Source organism: Varroa jacobsoni, unplaced genomic scaffold, assembly GCF_002532875.2.
Source record: "Varroa jacobsoni isolate VJ856 unplaced genomic scaffold, vjacob_1.0 scaffold_403, whole genome shotgun sequence".
Classification (NCBI taxonomy): Eukaryota; Metazoa; Arthropoda; class Arachnida; order Mesostigmata; family Varroidae; genus Varroa; species Varroa jacobsoni.
The window spans coordinates 83,480-104,558 of record NW_019213305.1 but is presented as its reverse complement, the minus strand read 5'-3'; the positions used below and the strand labels follow the sequence as shown (position 1 = coordinate 104,558).

The following is a 21,079-nucleotide window of genomic DNA, read 5'->3' as shown; positions in this document are numbered from 1 at the left end:
ATATATGTCTGCTTGTACGATCTAAATGGTAGCTATGATAGTTTACGATGCTAGCATAGGCAGGTATTGGCAACAATAGCAGGCGACTTCCTAACAAAGGGCAGAAATCGTTTTGTGAACCACTACTTTAAAAGACGCCACATCGTATTTAACCGGCTCCTCTTATTTTTGAAACAAGTGAAAAGCAGATCAGCGATGGTAGTGGGAATTGAAGTAGCGGAGTGGAACAGACAGAGAGCTATCACCACCCTTCACAGCCGCCCTCGCATCCTTTTAGAGGGGACAATGATGACCGGGTGGTTCCTCCGTGACCAAACTCGCCCCACACGCGGCTCAGTTTCATCGCTCTTACTACTGCTGTTGCGATTCTATCGCAAGTAACAACGTTCGTGACGCATACATACTCCCTAGGTACAACAAAGACAGAACAGTAAGTACTCGTCCATCTAACTATCCGTCCATAGGTTTCGTTCTTCGCTATGAGTGCGAAACCTCGTCGGTCGTCGTCTGGTGCTCCGCTCGTCGTCTCAGCGTGCTCGCCTTTAGCGCTGGTTCCTGTCCCTTTCAAATTCGATGGTTGCTCCACCCCCCGCCTTCTCTGCAGCGTGTGTTCTTCTCTTGCTGCTGATAATGATAGCACCCAGCGATCAGGCAGAGCAGTTCTAGTCCCGCGCTCGCTTGCTTGTGTCAGCTGGGCGACTGTGAGCAGCAGCTAACCCTAGTGAAGGCTAGGTGCTTCCATGGGGGCCTGATTCGACGATGTGGTTCCCCATCATTATCATCAAAATCCCGTTCATTTCCCACATCTAAGGCGAGTTTAATGAGTTCCGCTAATTCTGTGAAGTGTTTACTTTATGCGAGCTATGCGCTAAAGCTGGACGAGCTAGTCTCGAATATTGAACGAGATGCAAGATAACGAACGGAGACGGGATAGAAATAGCTGCAGTATCTAGATAGGCAGACGATCGCGCTAGTGTAGCCCTGCTCAATTCAGACAGGCCAGGCATACTGACTCGCTCAGTGCTTCTTTTCCTCTCACTGCCAACGACAAGTCTAACGGCTGTTTGTAGCGTTCGTACGGAGTTCAGTCCATCGTCTTCGCGATCGTTGCTGCCGTTCGGGCAACCGTCTCGCTCGTCGTCGTTGCGCGACCTCTTCATCACAAGTTTACCGGTTTAAAAGTTGTGTTCGACTTATCGTTAGTATTGACTGGTATCTGCGGCAGACGACTTTCACACCTTGTCAGCTTTTGAGGGAAATGAGTGGAGGGCGGAAGCTGGAACCTGACGCCAGTGAAACAGGTCTGGATGGCGTCTAGGGCACATATGGAGATCACCATGAAACGTCGGCGCTCAGTTAGCGATCCCCGTTTATTGGCTGTAATTCAAGCAATGACAGACACTTGCTTACATAGCTATGTATGTTATATAGCCTCTCTGTTGGACCAGCGTACTGCATCGTGTCGGTACTGCCAAGCAAACCTTACTTTACATCACACAGTGCGACTAAGCGTAAAATAGGGCCACAAGCTCACACATGGAGCACAGTTTGTGCCCTCTGCCGGCCAATCCCAGCTAGTACCCCAACAACACAAATGTATGGGCACGTTAACGTATACTATAGAAGTACGGCAGTTATCTGCAAAGGTTGACTAGATTCCGGGAACGGGGAAGTCAAGAATGCAACCATGTACCCGCATATGCATCCGCGGAGTATAAAGTCGTTCGAGGTGAAAATCAGTACAGATGTGCAGCAGCTATGTCAACTACAGCTTACCAGAAGCTGTGGGGACCTGGAATGACGTCATCAACTATGTGTGGACCGCTGAGGGAAAATGCTAGCAGTTAGCTAGTTATGGTGAGCGCCGCCATTGCTACCATGCTGTCCCGGCACTTTGTTCGAAGAAGTCCTGCCATGCCCTGCTGTTGCGGTCAGGAAGGAACGAAGGAGGTCGGCGGCATATAGGCGAAAGGTGGGGGGTGGAATTGGCCGACCAACCAAAATGGGGCTTAGTTTGGAAACGGCGGAGAAGAAAGTAATTTATAGCTCTCTCTGTTTTTCTTTTTCATACTCGCCGTATGGCTGGCATAGCCGTAGCCACTCGGTCGGTGCTGAGCACCGCAGAAACAGGCCTGTCGTGTCTTTGTCCTGGGAGAAACGGACCGAGGCGGACACCAGTTTCTCTGTCGTCCTACATCTCTTTTGGGAGTCTCTCTTACGCTCTGATCTTTATGAGACAGGTAACGTTCTTGGCAGATGACGGTAACGCGCCAAGACCGCTTCGACTCGAACGAACAGCCGCGTAGATAATTGGACAAGTGTGTCCTCCTGTAACCGAGCTTTTGTGAGTATTTTTGTCTATGTGTGTGAGTGTGTGTGCATGTGCATGCATGCATGCATGTGTGTGTGTGTGTGTTTGTTTATGTATGCGACAAGACGTAGAAGGGTCCGAAACGGACTAAACTGGACGGAAGCAATAAGCTTGGTTGCAGTAAACGAAGTGCTATGTGAAATATCACTGCAAAAGATATTGACAATGGTTTAAACTCCTTTCTGGGGCGTAGCCACCTCTAGCGAAGCTTCTGCAAGAGGAACTGGGAAAGCTGTTCAAGCTGCGTGACGACCTTAACGACACAGAACGTTCCTGCGTGGAGCGGTGGCCAAGCCAGCAGATTCAACAACAGTAATAGCAGTTTGCTGAACCATACACTGGACTTTTACAGAAGCCTATGCAAAACGTATCTGTGTTCTTCGGAGGAACAATCACGCGCTGCCGCTAAGTCTACTCAAGACGATCTATATTGAACTTAGCAAAAGGAAAGAGAGAAAAGTCGTATCGAAAGTAAAACGGCAAAAAAGCATCCGGAAATAAATTGGTTAAACGCTTCCCATGTATGAGAACATACATCTATATGACATTACTTCATAGGGCAGTTAATTATATGGAACTTACGGCAAGGATGCTACCCACAAGATGCAGGCAAAACGTTGCATAACGACAAAATAAAAAATCGATACCATTTGTAAACGTGCCTGCACGTACCAGATGATAATTCCAATATTTGGCGTCGTAGATTTTTAGACATTTCGATTATACTGAAGCATGAATATTAGAGATATATTTGCTGAAAAGATACGCTTAGGCAAATAATCGTACTGTCTTTGACCCTGCATCTGCGACCAAGAGCTATCCCTTGTTCTCAATATAGTCATTTCTATATATTCACTATCGGTTCTGACATACAACTTGCTAATACATTGTTAGATTTATTACAGGCTGATCTTCAGTTATACGGTTCGCTTTGGAGCCTGTTACTATTTCGAATCACATCATGCACCTGCGCGCTGTAGTTTTTGTTGAATTGGTTTGCAAGCGAGTCATCAGAATTTGGTCCGGCTAGGGTACCCATAAACCGTATGTGGCAGACTAGATGTGCTGGTCCTGAGCCTTTTTCCGATTCACACAAACAGAGCCACTGCGCAGAGCGGGTCAGCTTTCTGTAAGCCACGAGTGAGAAGAGAACTTCGCTGACTCTGCTCGAAGACGTCAGTATGATCGTTAGTAATAGCAGCAGCAGCAGCAGCATGAGCGTTTACTCTCGTCGTGGTCGACGTCACGTTCGCAAGCAGAAATTGAACGAGCAGTAGAAGTAGAAGCAGCGGCAGCGGCGGCGAAGCCAACCGCCGCGTTACAATTCATCCCTAATGGAACGCGCTTCTCGTCGGTCCTGCGTTCGCCTGGCGGCTGTGCCATTGCTGCTGCCGTCGCTTGGGCAGAATGGGCAGCACAAACGCTCCTGTTACCGACCCTCCTCCTCCGAACACGACAGCTCCGAAAGTTTCGCTCATTCGGCCTAGTCGTGGCCGCCGTTCTCTCTCCGAAACTCGGTCTGACTCTGGGCGACTGACTGCCTGCCTGCCTGCCCGTTTGTCTGTTCTTTTCGTGTGGGCTTCGTCATCGGAGCGACAGGAAGAGAACGGCGAGGCAGGAGGGAACTGGGAACAAGTAAAGGGCATGCAAGGCACGCTGATGGAAGAATAGAAACAATGTTTCGCTTCTCCTGGCGCTTCCACTGCTTTATCGTCGGTATCGTTGTCGTCGTTTACGTTCTTTCTTTGTTCGCGTCATCTTATTGCGCGTTCTCCTCGGATGCTGTCATTACTGTGGTTGTCAATCCGAACGAAGAACGCCTGCTTTCTTCATTTTCCCCGCTCGAACTTCACTCTACTCTATTCTTATCTATTAAGACACTTCTTCGTCCTGAGCGGAAACTGCTCGCAGCAGATACTCAGAAAAAATCAGATTCGCCATACATACGCGGAGAAGTATGCATTAAACCAGGCTGGCAGATCTACACCTCTGCGGTAGTGTAATACTGCAAACGCGCATTTACAGACACAGCCATTGCACACGGACAAACAAAAATCTGAGCTCCGTTACAGTAAAAGGCCAGAAGGCCGCCGACGCAGAGTGGCATATGAAGCGTACCGCTCCGTGTTGCTCTGTTCCCTTGATTTATGCAGCCAAAACGAATCGCAAGGTTCGCCTCTGCGCAACTAGATAGCTTGTAGGCCGACCTGTCTTCTTCATAATTACCCAGCCTTGTTGTCGTTAACCTGGCTGACGCTAGATACGATATGCGAGCCTAATAGAAAAAGATGTCTCGAAACTCTAGCTGTGTCACTAGCTGATATAACACGTCAGCTGCATAGTAATTTACAATATAGCCTCTTTATGCTGTGATACGGGTGTTTTTAATACCGGCGAAAACTGTCATGAAGGGTCTATGATAAAAGCGGCGATCGAAACGATAGTGCAGTCGGCAGCCTTTGTACTTTCGACTGAAATGGAAAAAAGCAAAAACCAGGGGGATCGAACGACAGTGAAAAGAGATCATCTTAGAAGAGGAGTTCAAGAAGGGACCTATTCTTGCTTGTACGGAAGCAGGAAACTGGCTTCGTGCCTTAAATACAATATGTAATATTAATCGATCGGTGGCTTAGCAATAAGCTGAGCCGCGATTCGCCGTACTTGAGTAAGCGGAGACGATGGTTATTATTGTAAGAGAAAAGGCTTTTGTAATATTCAATTTGACACCCGGGGTAGTTCAGGCTAAAAAGGACAAATAGAGCCAGGTATACTTTGACACGCGATCGACCAGTATATTGTAGTTTGCCTGTCATATTAAGCTACAGAACAAAGGGCAAGCAAAAACTGAAAAAATTCCCTCGACCACAGTAATAGGAATAGCACATGAAAATTTGCATGAGCTACAATTTTTCCTAACGTCTTAAGAGTGCAACTTGACGATGTGTGAAGTTCGGACATCCATGAATTCTTAGCAGAGGTAACCATTTAACTTACTGCTGCGTGCGTGGCTGAAATATGTCGGTTGCCTCTGTGTGCATCTGCATGTGTGTGCATCTGCATGTGTGTATGTATGCGTAAATAACATGTCTTGAAGAACTATACGTTCCTCTCACACTAACAGCCTATGTCTTAGTAAATTTAGCACCGTCTATTCAACACCGAACACGTAATTAAAATAAGGCAATCTTGCCATATATATATATACACGAAAGACTGTGTTTTCAAAGCGCAGTGAGTTAATTAAAAAAAAGTTAGACACTGAATAAAGAACAGGGAACCTCTTCACATTATATATATATATATATAGGTGGTGAATTTGAACCTAACGCAAACATTCATTTATTTTAATAATAGTTCTACCCGCCACGTCTGCCCTGTAGTACCTCCAAAGTAAATTCATCACAACCCTGGAAGAATAATATTATATATGTGCTAATTAAATCATCGATGATGTTGAAACATTACTTATTTAATTGTCATCATTTATTATATGACTATAGGAAGAGGTACGAAAGAAACATTTATATATAGGCGACTGTGACACAGCTACCAGTATACACTTTCTTTCTCCCCACGGTTACGATAAACACGTACACCCATATGCACACTGTGCAAGCGTTAGCTGTGTCAGCGTTTCGTGCTGGGCATGTGGTCATATTTTGCGATAGGATTCAATATAAATTTTATGACAATCATAATTGTTGTAGGTGGATAGACGCACCGAAATCTATCTCACGCGAGCGTGTATAGATTGGTTTGTGTTTTTATTAGTATCTGCGTTGACGCGAGGCAGAAAAATATATTGCACACACACACACACACACACACACACACACACACGTAGATAAACGTGTTTTACAGGGCATACTCGGGCCGAGGTCAATAGTATTGCTAGTAATGATAACAATGACGTTCATATTCACACTTTTATATATATATATATATATATATTCACTTTATGTTATAGTTTGTATTTCAATTGTCTCTCTCTTCTCTCTGTGTTTTGCTCCTTTTATGTCAACGATAATCGTTGGGGCAATTGTTCGAATGCTGCCCCCGGTGTTGTGGCTCATTTGCTTCTATTATTTCTATGATGACTATAATACTAATAATGAGAGTTTATTTCCATTCATCGTTGTCCATAACGGCAGATGGGTTCGCTTCATCGGTGGTGCTCTCTTGGCAGCGCTGCTACTGTTGCTATCTGCCAGAAAAAAAATGACTACGGGCTCGTACGCAGCGTCTGCTTATAAATAGCAGCATTACAGCGGCCACTGGAGTGAACGAGGCTCGGTGAGCGGCCGCGGTTGCTTACGCGTGGCCGCGGCCTATGCCTGTACTTACTACCACTGCTTTGGAGGTGTTATTATATGCGAGTACGGCTAGACATTACCACGACGAACGACGCCGCCGCCGCCGCTCGAAACCTTTCGATTTTTATTTTTTCGTCGTTTTTTGGCCCGGTCATCGTTACTTTGTCTGGCCCCAACAGATACTAGCACACAGCTAAGCGCTACGGACACAAACGCAAACACAGACAAATACACAAATATATCGGCGTTGCCGACGCCGTCAGCGTTACGTATATCGATAATATAGTGAAAGAATCGCACAGACAAACACACGAGCGGCAGAATGGACATCAACAATCGCCGGTACTGATCAAACAACAACAATTGCTGTTGTTATTGCGGGTGATATAAATAGGTGACTCGCTGATCGTAAGTTTGGCGCCGCTACTTTTCGTGTAGCACTGCTATCGAGTGTTGCAAAAGCCGTTACTGCATTTGCAGCTACTACCATATTTTTTTGCTATTAAATGACACCATAACCACGTTGACAAAATGGCGAGAGCTACTCAGCAGCAGCCGGAGAGAACGAGCACCAATGACATAGCTGCTTACGCCGTGTGGTCGTTGCGGGATCGACGAGCACTTCACGCGCGCTGGACAGAGCTATGACTAGCGTCGGACGCCGATACGACGGTCAGAAGGGGGTAGGCAAAATAACAACAACATCTACAAAAACAGCTAAAATAGCAACGATTAGCAAAAGCGCTGCGAGCAGCCGCACTATTCAATTTAATATTGAAATTCGCGGCGTGTTTTTTTTTTTTTTATTGATCACTATTGCCATGAGCGTATTGATAGATCAATACGTTAATAGCAATAATAATAGTAATATATGACTAACTAATTTTGATGTCGTTACTAATTCTGCTATCTATCCTGGTTAGCATTAGTTAATAACATTTACAGTGTTCTTACGTACACGACGATGAATTTTTGTTTTGCTACAGGGAATCAACGAGAGCCACAATTTTTATTATACAATATATATGATTCGAGACAGACGAACGAACGAGTGCTGCATGGCCAAGCTAGTTGGCCTCCTCTATTCGAAAGTTGTCCGTGCGATTTCCTAGGTTGCCAAAAACAACAGTAGCAGCGATAACGGACAAACAACAATAGCGGTAAGGTTGGACGCCATTGCGTGGCGTGACACAAGTGAGGCTTGAACGGGGGAGCGGGGAAGGAGGGAGAGAGATTTAAAAACTTGCACCTATTGAAACATGTGCCTACCTGTACGGTGTAAATCGAATAGGTCATAAAATCGATCCTATACTGAAGAAAAACTAAAATTTGATGCACTCTTACAAACGACCGAACGGCACCTACCAGGCTGGAACTCGACAGATGTAGGATTGTTGTTGATGATTGGTAAATATAGCTGATACATGCGAAGATAAACGAAATCTTTACCGACGGATGGAGAAGGCTGCTTGCTAGGTAAGAGCTTTTTTTCAAAATTGCCTTACCGCTCCTAGCTAACAAATTGCTATATTTAGACAGATCTGCGAACGCTGATAGACGTAGACGAATTATATTCTAGATATCACTATGTAGGGAACATTTCAGTACGGGAACACTTGTATTTTGGCTGCAGTTTAAATGTTATCGATGATACCGGCTTTATTCGATTTTGGGCTAGATACAAGAGACATAAATCTTCCTCAAAAGCGGTTTCCAACTCTTAACTTTGCTACCTATAATAACGAAGTAGAAATAATAATGTTTCTTTTGTATTGATATACAATAACAGGATTAACTCGATCATTAGACAAGGCAGCCTTTTGAACCCGCGCTTGACAACAGTATTACGGGGAAGGCAAGGCTAAGCCGTTAGGTTTGACAGTTTGGATGACTATATCCGTTGTAATCATTGCAATAAAAGTTGGTACATCTTGAGTCGTTCAATTTCGTCTGTATCTGTGCACGGTTGGATGAGTTTGTAGCTCTTTTTTTTTTTAATTTTAAGAATTTGTAAATACACGGGCACAGCGGGGCGTTGCTCGCTCACGTTTACAATATTAAATTCCTTGTTCAGTGGATACGCGTATCAGTACTCGTTATCATTTAATTATTTTCCCGATCTTGATTAGATGAGAGCGAAACAAGTTGCTTTAATAGTTTGGAAACAAGTTCCATCCGAGGGCTTCTTCTGCTAGTGTACGTTATATTTTCGTGGGTAAATAAGCATCAGATTAAAAATAACAGCATCCATATAAGAGGTCGATTCTAGTATACTGCGAAACTAAGGCTGTCTGCATGGCCAAGAAGAAAAAGCCTAGAAAATGCTTTAGTTGCGACGTCAGGTACATGCCGTCAAATAGCGCTTCAGACCGCTAAAAGGAAGAGCCGCAGAAGTTTCGTTTCGAAACACGATACGTAATACCTCAAATGTAACAATATCGGATTGTAGTAGCTGTATGCCAGCGGCCATTGGATACAAACGACGGGTTTCCGCGATCGCAGAAATAGCGACTCGTCCTTACTCGTTACTAGGCCAGTGGCCGACTTCAAATCTACCGCCCTTAGCCTATGGCAATTTTTTACTAGGCTAGATTCTAGAATAGGCTGGCCCTTGAGAGCTTGCAGCCTTCTACCTCTGGATCCGAGTTAGCACCTGGGTAGTATTCCATCGCGCGATGTTCCAAACACGTTATGTTTGTTGTTCTCGTACTGGGTGATGGCCGACCCACAAGAGCTGTCGTTGCTGTTATTATTGTCTGAATTGGAAGCAACGCAGACTTGCATCTTTGGACTAGGACATCTCTGGAGAGGTCGGTAGGCGACGACGGTATCAGAGTGTACCCCCGTGTTTCCGTAAGCCAAATGGTACACAGAATTCACAACTCTATTTGCTCATGGCTAACGATATCAACAGGTAGAGTCGAACTAAAGAAAACGCTAAATAATGTTCTTTGACTAGCACGCGTCTAACTACAGAATAACTATTACATAGCGGATACCAGTCTAGACGCTACTGCTAACAGCTCCGCCTTGTCTCGTTGCGCAGAGACAGCGGCAACCGCTCTCGTAGTTGTTCTAATCAATGAAGGTGACAGTGAACTAATTTTGCTTCTGCTCACTCTCTAATTGCCCGATCGATTTTTGCTGACATTAGAAGCAACAACAATGATAGGGGAGAAGAACCATGAGGGAGAAAGGGGTGCTGGAGGATTGTCGTTGAGCGCTGGTCCGGAATACGAAACACGCCCAGCGCCACGATCGCGCTGGTCCCACAGCTACTCACACCATTTAAAGTAAAAATAGACCACCTTTTGCCTGCCGTGGCGAGTGCAAAGGCTGTGGGATCTGCCTCTGAATTATATATGGATCCCGCGGTCGAGCTCAGCACTGTTCTACCGAGGGTGTTCAGCTTGAAGGACACAAATGAAGTCAAACGCTCCTCATTCGCTCGGTGGCTCATGAGCCTGGCCTACCGCTCACTGGCTTGTGTGAGCCCTCGCTTCAGACGAGCATGTTATCGCTCTTGTATATATACGTACATAGACCAAGTCTATCCAGTTCTGTTCTAGCCTTCATTTAGCTATATTCGAACGGATGCATAAGACACTGCTTATAATATGAATCAAAGGCGGGGCACGAGGGTGGGCTAGGGTGTGGGGATTATTATTTAGAACGACACCATAAACAGCAGTATGAGCTGTTGATTTGATCAAAATGGCCAAAAAATGGCGAAGCTGCGTTACACTATCGAACAACGACCAGACTAGCAAGCGAAGCCTGCAAAGAAACGTGTGGGCTGACAAAGAAAAACTGATATTGTTAGATGGTGTTGCAGCTATGCAGATTCATCGTCCACGTTATGTTTGCTTTTGACCCCCTGTTTGTCCCTGTGCAAAACACCGTTGACTCTGTTCATGCACACACGGGCCGACTGATTACTGTGCTGGCTTGCTAAAGATCCACGATAACGACGTAAAACACGTACACTCACTCGTTCACGTCAATAGAATAACGTCGAATTATCAGGGGCCCTCGGAAGATCTTGTCCTACCGAAAGGTAAGCATGGACACCACGATGATATTGTTTTGCCGTTATCTAATTTAAACATTACTTGACAAAACATTCTGTCCACACCAAACCGTGGCTGCTTTCATTTATCAGGAGATTAGCTAAGCGTTTATCTTTCGATATAGAAGCAGGACATGCGACAGAAAAATGATTACACCATCGTATACTATTGCATCATAGACATACGTATTGCAGATAAGGGAGCGCATAAGAAAAATATCCGCACAATTCCCAATAGGAGCTACGCACTTAAAATTACGCCTAGTTAAACTAAATAGGCAAACTTTTTTCAAACCTAAAAAGGCCAAAGAGAGTACATCAGTAGCGTATTCTCAATGTTACAACGTGGTAACTAATGCTGTCTCATCGAAAATTCTAAGGTCTGCAGCATCACACTACGAAGCTGAAATTTGAAAAATACTTCAAATAGATCTATGTCTCATAATCAGACATTGTAACTTCGGAACGAAGCTTCTACTGCAAGTCAGTATTTACGATCCACAGAAGGAGTCCGTGGACACCTGTGACGATCGGACATCTGTAGACGACGAGAGCTAAACTAATATTTAGAAATGTTGTTTTTTTTTTTGTCAAAAAAAAAAAAACTTTAACTTTTGTGGGCTGTTTGAAGCTTTGTTATGGCCGGGAGCAAAGTGTGCTGCAGCAGCGAGTATTTGTTCCTCTACTTGCATGATCTCTGCGTATTTGTAAATAAAATAGAGGCGTATTGTGCAATACGTGGACAAGTATAGTTAGCCACATATTGCTTGTTCCATTCTACAACTGTTGCAGCTGCTGTTACAACTGCTAATACAGACTACCTGTCGCGAAGACGCCACAAACCGGAACCCAAAGGCCTAGTCATTGAAAATGGTGTCTATTCAGAGGCAAAGCTTTTCTCAATTTGAAAAGCAGAACAGTGAGCGTTACCGTTGTCTTATCGTGTATCAAAGATGTCCACCACTGAATCCTATAGATAGGTAGATCTGAGGTATGGGAAAAATCTGAGCTGAGTGAGCTGAAACGAAGAATAAAGCCCGAAGGATAAGGACCTGCAGCATTTTTATTTCCGACATGTTTAGTATAACGGGTAACTTGGGGTATAGAAGCCAATAGGCCTTATCGCCAAGGGCAAGGGTGCGTCTCGTAACTGCGTGTCTGTTTTAGAAAACAATAAAATATACGTGTATATGAATATATCTAGTGTTGCAAATTGTTTTTATTTACAGAACGTTTATTTGCTAACGACCACGTGAGCCGTCGAAGCTTGTGTTCAAAGAAGCTGCTAGAAAGTTCAACTATCAGTGGCGATTTGATCTGTCTATGGGCAAGTTCTGCGATCGGAACGAACTTTGTGTCCTACTAGTTATTGTTTGTTTGTTAGAGTCACGAAATTTCGCTCAGACGTCAAAGGTAGATATTTCGTGTAAAAAAAAGCTCAATCTCCTACGCCGGCATTGTGATATCAAAGTGTTGCTTCCTTGCGAGAGTGGTATATATCTATTCATTGATAACTAGTCCGGTAAGCAAAGAAAACTGAAAAGTGAATCAGTAAACAAGAGCAGCTATTACTTACGCAATAATAATAATAATTTATCAACAAATAGAATCATATCGACTCATCTCGTTCACACGAACCGTTGTAGATGCAGTATGAATACCGTCATAGGTGAACGATCGACGTATTATATGTGGTTTCGCCCACACAGGCCTTTAGCAACTTGCAGTTCTAGAAGCCTGCGGGTATTCGTTCCTCAAGAGTCTATATATAAACGCATGCACGCGTAGCGAATCTTATGACCGACAAAATACGGTCATCATCATCATCCCATATGTTTTCTCTTTTTTCTCGTCGTTACCATCATCATCACATCTAACTTCACCTTTTAGCACCATCAACGCTCTATTCGGGATGTGAGAAGTTGCTTCATTTTGGCAGTGGATTTTTTGTTATCCGTATGGTTAGGCTATCTTTCCTGGTTGCAGTGGGACGCCGCTGATGTGTTCTATCTTTGCCGTTCGACCCGATATACAGACAATTCTTGCGGTTTGCTCACGCAATCTAATTAAACTAGCTGTTGTAACAGTGTTTTAGAGTAATGGCGTTCCTATGACGACTGCGACATCTATCCACGCCAGCATACGCTAACTGCTCTATTGCGTACTCAGTCATCAGCTCAGCTTGTCTTTTGCGTCTGTTATATGAATCGTACAATTCTACTGTGACAACAACAACAACAATATGTGAGGACGCGAGTCTGTTGTCAGTGTTGTGGGTGTCGTCGTCATTTTTACTAGAGGAATCACAAGGGACTATTACTATCGTCTGACGACAGCAGGATGGCAGTAGGTGTGAGCAGCAGATAACTACTACTCGACAGGCCGCACAGCTAAGCCATCAGCATCAGTGCTTGTCCCGGCTCGGACATAGAGTTGAAAGCCGCTGGTATTTCTGCTAGGTACGAATTTTCTGCCGTTACTGTTGCTGTTATTCGTCGGTACGTCTTTACGAGCAGCAGCAGCAGCAGCAGCAGCAGCAGCAGCAGCAGCAGCACCGTCACCGGCAGCATTATGAAGTGTAAAAAAGTTGATACGCTGAGGCCATTCAGAGATATAACAACCCCCTAAAAAATCATATCAAAACACAAAAAGGACGATGAAATAAGCAGAAAAAATACAAGATAATAGCGTAAGAAATATTCATACCACGAACCCTATGTGCATTTCCGCACGGATGCTGTTCCCATGGACACCGCAGCTGCTGCTGCTGCTGCTAACAAAAGGGTCCTGCTCTTCTCTATCCTCCGATCAGGGCCTAACATCGATCATGTCTCATCCGATTGCAACTGTCGTTGCCTTTGAATCTGTGCTTGTCGCTAGCGTTGCCCTTTAGTGCCGTATGTATCGCCTATATGCACAGATCGCGTGAGTGCCGTCTCAGGAGTCATTCATTTGTCGACGCGCTGCGGTCGGCTGGACGACTGGCCGCTTCTCCATCCTCTGCCCCACGGTCGTGGGACGCAAAAATCTAGTGGATAGTTCCATACTGACGTTTCTGTAACGTCAGTTGCGGCAGCGATTCATATCGCTGTTTTCCGCACTGTACAGCTGTAGATAAGCACACACACATACATCGTGTATATTTTTACTTACGTATGTGTAAGGTATGAGGTATATCATTTTTGGTGATGCGTATGCTGGTGGAAAAGTGGGCCAGCCGCAGCGGCAACTGCAGGAATAACAGCATCGAAACTCGCCCACAGTCGACATAGTGATCGACTGGGGGGTGGCAGCGACGGGACGAGGGCCATTGTAGAGACGGTAAAGACGTGTCAAAGGTGAGAAATTGTGCCTTTTATTCCTCTTCAGTGTTGTCTGTCGTTGCCGTCGCTTCTGCCTGTCGTCGGTCATCGTGTCCTATGCATTAACAACAGCGGCAGAAATAATGATTATAGACTTTCTTCTACTTCAACAACTAAAGGAGAACGAAAGGCTTGTTAGAAGAGGAAGACAGGACCGGTTGGGGCGAGTGGATTGGCTTAAGCTGACTGCGGAATGGCACCATAACAACAAGATGCACGAAATAAACCCGTATATAACAGCGCACCTAACGGAACGAAAAGGCAGTAAAATCCGCGCTATAGAGAAGGCCAGAAAGGGGTCATGTGTGCCGATACATAACACGTATGTACAAGCGCAGCTGCAGGCCTGGTTCACACGCGATTTAGTCCTTGCATCGTCTTATTGTCAAGGCATTGTGATTAAATGGGCCAATCAAATGAATTTAATAGTTTGTAATTCCGTACTCAAAGATAATACCAAAATCCGAATTATAATAATCGAACATGCTCTGTTCAATCACGGATCTAGTATATTCCTAGCAGTCTAGTCATTATATTTACTTATCTCGAAAATGTGATTTTTCTCCAAAAAGAACTAATATACTGCAATCTCAATCTGTCCGTCTATCCACCGGCTCAATAGGCCGGTGAATAGAGGGACAGAGGGCTAGAATTATGCTGATAGCTGTTCGTCAGGTGAGTCCGTCTTTTGACTAGAAACAATTCTGTCTGCTTGTAACTCTATTCATAGTTTGCCACCCCGTCCATTTTAGTTGCCGCTGAAAGTATCGAAAGCACTCAGGGATATCTTTCTGTGTACAGTGAACGTCTACAGGTAGATCTAAAGGCGCTGCTCGCTAACTGGGTTAGCAATAGCAAGCTGACCAGCGGAAGTTTGGGAGGTGGAGTACTATTGAGCCAGCCAGCTTGCTCTTTCCTGTTCAGCCATTGGTAGGCAGCTTCGTAGCTCCATCGAGAACGACGCCACCGCCATTCTTTTGAAGACGGTAGCCATAGCTAAGAAGCAGCAAGGCAGGCAGGCGGGCGGGCGGACGGACGGACGGACGGACGGACGGACGGACGGATAGGCAGGCAGGCGGACGGACGCACGGACGGACGGACGGCCAGGCAGGCAGGCAGGCTGAACGAGCTCTCTTTTCACTAGTGGCCGGCCAGGTCCTATACAGGCACTGCTATGTCGTGCCACGGACTAGCTAACATATGCTTTCGACTCGTCGATCGACGGCGGCAGGCGTTCAAGCGGCACTCAGGAAGCAGTAGTATAGGGGTCACGATAGCATTGGTAACAACATTGGCACTAGCAGAGTGCATGTGACGGTGCAATCTATACAAGTTCTGATTTCTAGAGATGGAAAACTCGCTGCTGTTATGGAAGGAAAAGCAGACGGTATATAGTAAATAGCATCATCCTCAATGTTTATTCTAATAAGTACAGTTTTGCTGCGTGACATAATCTTGCGAGCCGTCTCCAAATACCAACGTATACTATGGCTGCTTTGATATGTTCTGACCTATTATAACACTAGCATCGCTACTCAAGGGGGTGGGTGTGACGAGAATTGTAGGCATTGATAACGAGAGCATGGTAACAGGTACTAATAGGCGCGGCCAAACATAATTGTGTTTAACGGCGTTGTCAAATTGCGACGTTGACCTTCGTCTTAGAGCACATGGATTGGAAAAGGTGCGATCTATGCCGGGGAAATTTGCGTCTGTCGATGCATTTTGAGTAAATGAGAGCCAAAAGTAGACGACTTGGTGTGCATGACATGACGAGAAATCTGGCCGACAGGTGCGTATTCATTTTTGTCGTATCAGTTGGTCGGCGAGCCTGCTGCTAATGTAGCCTCGAGATGAATCGGTCTGCTTTATGTACCGGTTATATTTTACACCCAATTCTCTCATAGAGTATTTCTAGCCTTTTTATAATTTCGTCGCTATACGTTTATAGACGGTGGAGCACATCGCTCAACGATAGAGTGCGCAATTTACATAGCGGATCTTGATGTGAATCTCCGTAAATGATCGGCAAATCGTTGCCGAACACATCGAAAAATATATTTCTATGTGGATCCATAAGCTGGACTAGTCTGGATAAAATGGGCATATATCATAGCACTGCAGAAGCCATCATAAACCGCCACACTGGCGGAAAAGTCGATTCCAAGATTGGTTCTATAAGTCGATTCGACTTATACGACTTACCAGTTCGCGCCTGGAGCTGCAGCCTTATTCGGCCTTTAAAACTTGGACTCTACTGGACGAGTACCTATGGATTCAGCTTTGTATGCCGCTGTCCTTGCGTGCCGTTTATATGCCCTTTGGAAAGATTGGAAAATTAACTAATTTAACTGGCCTAGTAAGCCTCAAAATCCTCGAGTTCGCAAAAGCACCTGCTATGCTATATAACGTTAATAGCTGGCTAGTCGGTTACTTGATTGAATTGAGTAATAAAACCCAGTAGAGGCAGCCCAGCACGATCCAGCCATTCATCATTCTTCTTACCACATACGTAATTTATCTGGCCGACGATGCACAGCATTTTAGACAAAGCATGAAGTGAAAGCGTTTTTGTTTTCTCTAATGTAAATTATCATCAATGTCTATGTGCAATATATAATAAATGATCAATGAAGAAAAAGCAGGTGCTTACGCGTATGAGCCATGAAAAACCAACGAACGCTATTTCTAATCTATTTTAAGCCATTGTCTTTGAAAGGCACAAATGATTCGGAGGATATCGTTGCGGCGTATGCTTCTGGTCGTTCAAATGGAAGGTTTTTAGCGGAGGAAAACCAATTCTCTCATATTCAAACCGCTGCACAAAAAAATCGAGTGGTCACGAATAGATGTTGTGTTATAATAACCCTAACAGTAGACAGTACATATTGTTAGACTGTCTTATAATTGCAAGCTGAATTGTTGTCAAAATCGCCCATCCCGTACTTTCCAACATAATCCTTTTTTATAATCTTTAAATGGTAGGAACTTTTGGGTTCGCATAAATCTAATCGTCGGCATGCTATTTAGCTCTCGGTGAAGACAAACATGGGTGTTTATGCACTGCAGTCGTACAAGGCGAATACGTTTTGCATCTTCCTTAGATTCTCAAACTAAAGTGATCTTCTAGTAGTACTTCAAAGTGAAGTCTTTCTTTAACTATAGCGTTCGTCAGTACTTCGAGTCTGATAAGAACCTATTTACTCCTTAAGAATCTCATCTTGCTTGCCATCTGCATACGCACTATCGTACCGTTTCAACCATTATCCAACAATCTAGAGAGAAAGTGGGAGTGAGAGAGAGACTAATTTGAATATAAAAAGTTTTAGTTCGAGCGAACCCCCCGATTTTCAACTACCTCTTTTACAACTGCTCCCCACCATTTTGATTTTTCCGCTACAAGGTTTTACCTCTTGTTTCTCGTTATCAGTATAGAAATTGTTTTTATCGCGGCGTTTGCAACACAGATCATGGGAACTCCGTAGTTAGCTAACATAAATATTAGTATATATTTATGTTAGCTAACTGGCAAAATTGGCTGATGTCTGCTTCGAGCGGTCTTCATTTATAATACAGAGCCCAAGTGTTCTTAACCCAACAGCAAATATTGGCAAATGTGGAAAATTTGAGTATGGGTATCTTTAGACTTTCTTTAGACCTCTAACTGCCACCGGTGTTGATTAATAATGAAGTGCAGAGAATTGTTCTTTATTATTAATTAATTAATTATATATTAATTAATATGTACACGTAGACAAATCGAATCGAATAGGGTGGCGCTGTTGTTGTTCATCTTACTGTTATCATTATTATTATTAGCACTAGTATTTTAGTGTTTTCATTCCATGATCTTCTGCTCCCCAAAAATAAATCTTCTCGATCGTGTATATATACAGAATATTAACACGTCTAGTGTTATACATCCGTGCCTATGGTTCGGTGCTTTCGTTATAATCGTTATTACCGTCATTATCACTAGCGAAAGGATATACTTACATATAAGAAAGTACACTACAGTAGATGAAGAGAACAAGAGTGAAGAAAATAATGAACACTTTAATCGGTGCGCTTGGGTGCTTCTTGCATAGCAGATGCACAGCAAATCAGTGCAAATCCACCCCTGTGTATTTCCTTGTTGATAGGTCAATCTTATGATACTGGTGTGCGTATGTATGTGTATTTAATATCTTATCTGGTATATTGTCCGCCTGAATAATCGTGTGCCGGTGCATGTTGTAGGATATTGCAAACATGCTTCGATACTGATAATGGCCGCCGAGAAAACGCACAGAAAAATCGCTTGGTAGATATGGATATCAAATTCGTTTCAAGTGAGACAACAGACGAGATAAACGAAGCCTTAAGGAGCGTAGGTTCGTTAAGGGCAATGCAGGTTTCTTCTCACGATTTTCTCTTGATCTTTCTTTACTTCATTCGCTGAGTCCCCCTACAAGGACAAGATAGACCGAAGGACTCCCGCTCGTCAGCCTTGATCCTTCTCACTTCTCCTTGTTCCATCTTCTATAGCTTTTGCTCTAGTACAGCGGTTAATAGGAAATGATACTACACCCGAGGTATGCAGCATGCACACCAGCATCCCCTACCTTGGTTCAACGGCGTGGGAGACTCCCGTTTTTGACTACTTCTGTTCCAACGATCTCTCCGTTGTTCCGTCCTCTCTAGACCAGTATAGAGTAGACCAAAGAGCAGCAGCAGCTGCAGCGCATCCAACCGCCTTCAGTCATAGCGGTAGCAGCAATAGCTGCAACGCAGTACTAGAACGTCTTCAACTTTGTCGGCCCCTACCACCTTCTTCTCATCAGGACCATGCGCGAAGCTATCTGACGACAATAATCAGTCATTAGTAACTGTGCGGCCGTCACACGAACTGCGTGTGTGTGCATATGTACACGTCCTTATTAGGTGAACAGAAGAGCCGGTTAACCAACATCTGGATAGCATCTCCACAGAGAACAGGCTGCAGGCAGGATGGCGAAGGCGCAGCAGCACTAGCCGAGACTAGTCTCCAACTAGAACGAGCGTAGAGGACTAACTTGTGTATCAAGCCGTAGGAAAAGCCGAGACGAGACGAGACGAACAAGCCAGCTGCCCCCGTACTACACGGTCAGCCATCGGCCGTTTTGTAATGTTTGGGGTCTAGTGCGTTGATGCATTGCCGCTGCACCACCTCCGCTGTCGGCACAACCGCCGAGTATGCCTCCGTTCGGCAGGTCTACCGCCGTCCCTATTGTCCTTAATCGGCTGTTCGGCGTCTTAGCATTGCTGATTTACTAACACCACGATCAGAATCAGTAAAGCGAGCATAGGCCCAGTCCAGGTGACTTGCACATTCGCTGAGCAGAGCGAACACTAGAGCAGTAGCAGAAGCAGAAAAAGCAGCGACAACGACACTCGTTGGGCAGCAGAAGTTTTCGATAAAAACGACATGGTCTCAGACCATGCGGTGCAACCTAAAGGCTGCCTACTTCTGCTGTACTACCTGGCTAGTAGTCGAAATAAAACTGGTAGTAGCAGTACCTTTATTCGCTTGATATTGTTGTCTGCAGCTCGTTCAAACAGTGTCCGCGATTGAGGTCCCTACAACGGTTCGTCTAGCTTCGCTAGCTGGCTCCGAAGTTCTAACTGCAGTCGAAGTAAGGAGTAAATGCGACCAACCGCTTGTTACCTCTATCTACTCCAACGAATTTTCTCAGCGCTTGCAAAAGGTGTTTATCATCGTTGTTGGTTATGCCTGTGTGCTCCGAAAAATACAACTTCTTCAAGGAGCACTGTTCGTCTGTCTGAGCAGGACGATTGAATGGCGAAGACGGTTGCGGCTGCATCGGCAGCGTCGACTACGGTGGTGGCAATGGTGGCGACTGTGTCGTCGGTTACCAGGGAAGCTTCGTTGCTCCTTTCTCTAGTTTAATGCATTTTCACAGTTACTCCCCCTACTTCGCTGCGTTTCTCAACGAAAGCTGGGCCATCACACTGAGCTATCAAGTCGGCTTTCTTCACAGCAGCAAAAAGGCCGAAGCAGGACAATCCTGGGTTGCGTGTACTATGACCCTCTGCGTATACCTGAAAGCAAAAACCTTGATAGAGCCCCTCTTCCACTATTGCCATCACTACCTTTTTCTATGACGACAGTTGAGGTAGTAACGCTAAAGCAATATCGATAATAAAACAATGATGAAGACTGAAAGCAGCCTTAGTATGTTACAATAGTCGTAATCGCACAGCTGAGTCCAGTATAACAATATCTGAAGTTTCACAGGCCTACACGTAGTACGTACCCGTGGACCGATCCACTGCAATACGATCAGTGCTACCATGGACAGTTTCATCAGCTAATGCGAAGACTATCACTATGGAGGTAACTCCTATCTCTGATCTCTTTTACGTTAGACAAGGCGTCTCGATCAAGCTGGTTCGATGGTCTCGACTATGGCAAGTTCACTCTATGGTTTTGCCTGATACTGAAAGCAAGAACGCAATCTGTTGTCTGAAAGTCCACGAATAAAAAGGGCGACGTATAGAACTTCCTATTACTTGGAGAAATGATATCGTAAGGTTATGATTGTTGGAGCATTAGCGGGTACACACGCGACAGCTGAAGCAACGTGGGTACACTAAAACCATCGAGCACAACTATAATCTTATATAACCGTTCAGCTGAAGCATCATCATTACACCATCCCCGGAAAATGCCACCTCACGTTCACGGTCATGCGCGCTCAATAGTAGTCTGGCTGACTTCTGCATTCTGACAAGTGGGTGGCAAAAGACGAAACAGCAGTTCGCCGACCAACAACGACTCTCTTCAAAAATGAACGGCCATCACTCTATGAAGATAGAGCCTGTCGATTTATCTATCCATTCGTGTCTTGGTCTAGAGTCCGATCCCTGCTGCTTTTAGACTTGAGTCGAGTCGCTGCTTTTGTTGTTCGCCTCACTCGGAGGG

At 44.8% G+C, this 21,079-nt stretch overlaps 2 long non-coding RNA genes across 2 annotated transcripts in view; both read right to left on the bottom strand.

Moving 5' to 3' along the window:
* The window catches only part of LOC111260126 (uncharacterized), a 51,388-nt gene that overhangs the window by 7,545 nt on the left and 22,764 nt on the right, over positions 1–21,079 (bottom strand). The window lies entirely within an intron of this gene.
* LOC147753540 (uncharacterized) lies at positions 18,152–20,493 on the bottom strand. The gene is made up of 2 exons (XR_015310903.1): positions 20,412–20,493; positions 18,152–20,196 (listed from the first exon to the last, which is right to left on the bottom strand). It is a non-coding gene; the product is annotated as an uncharacterized LOC147753540 (long non-coding RNA).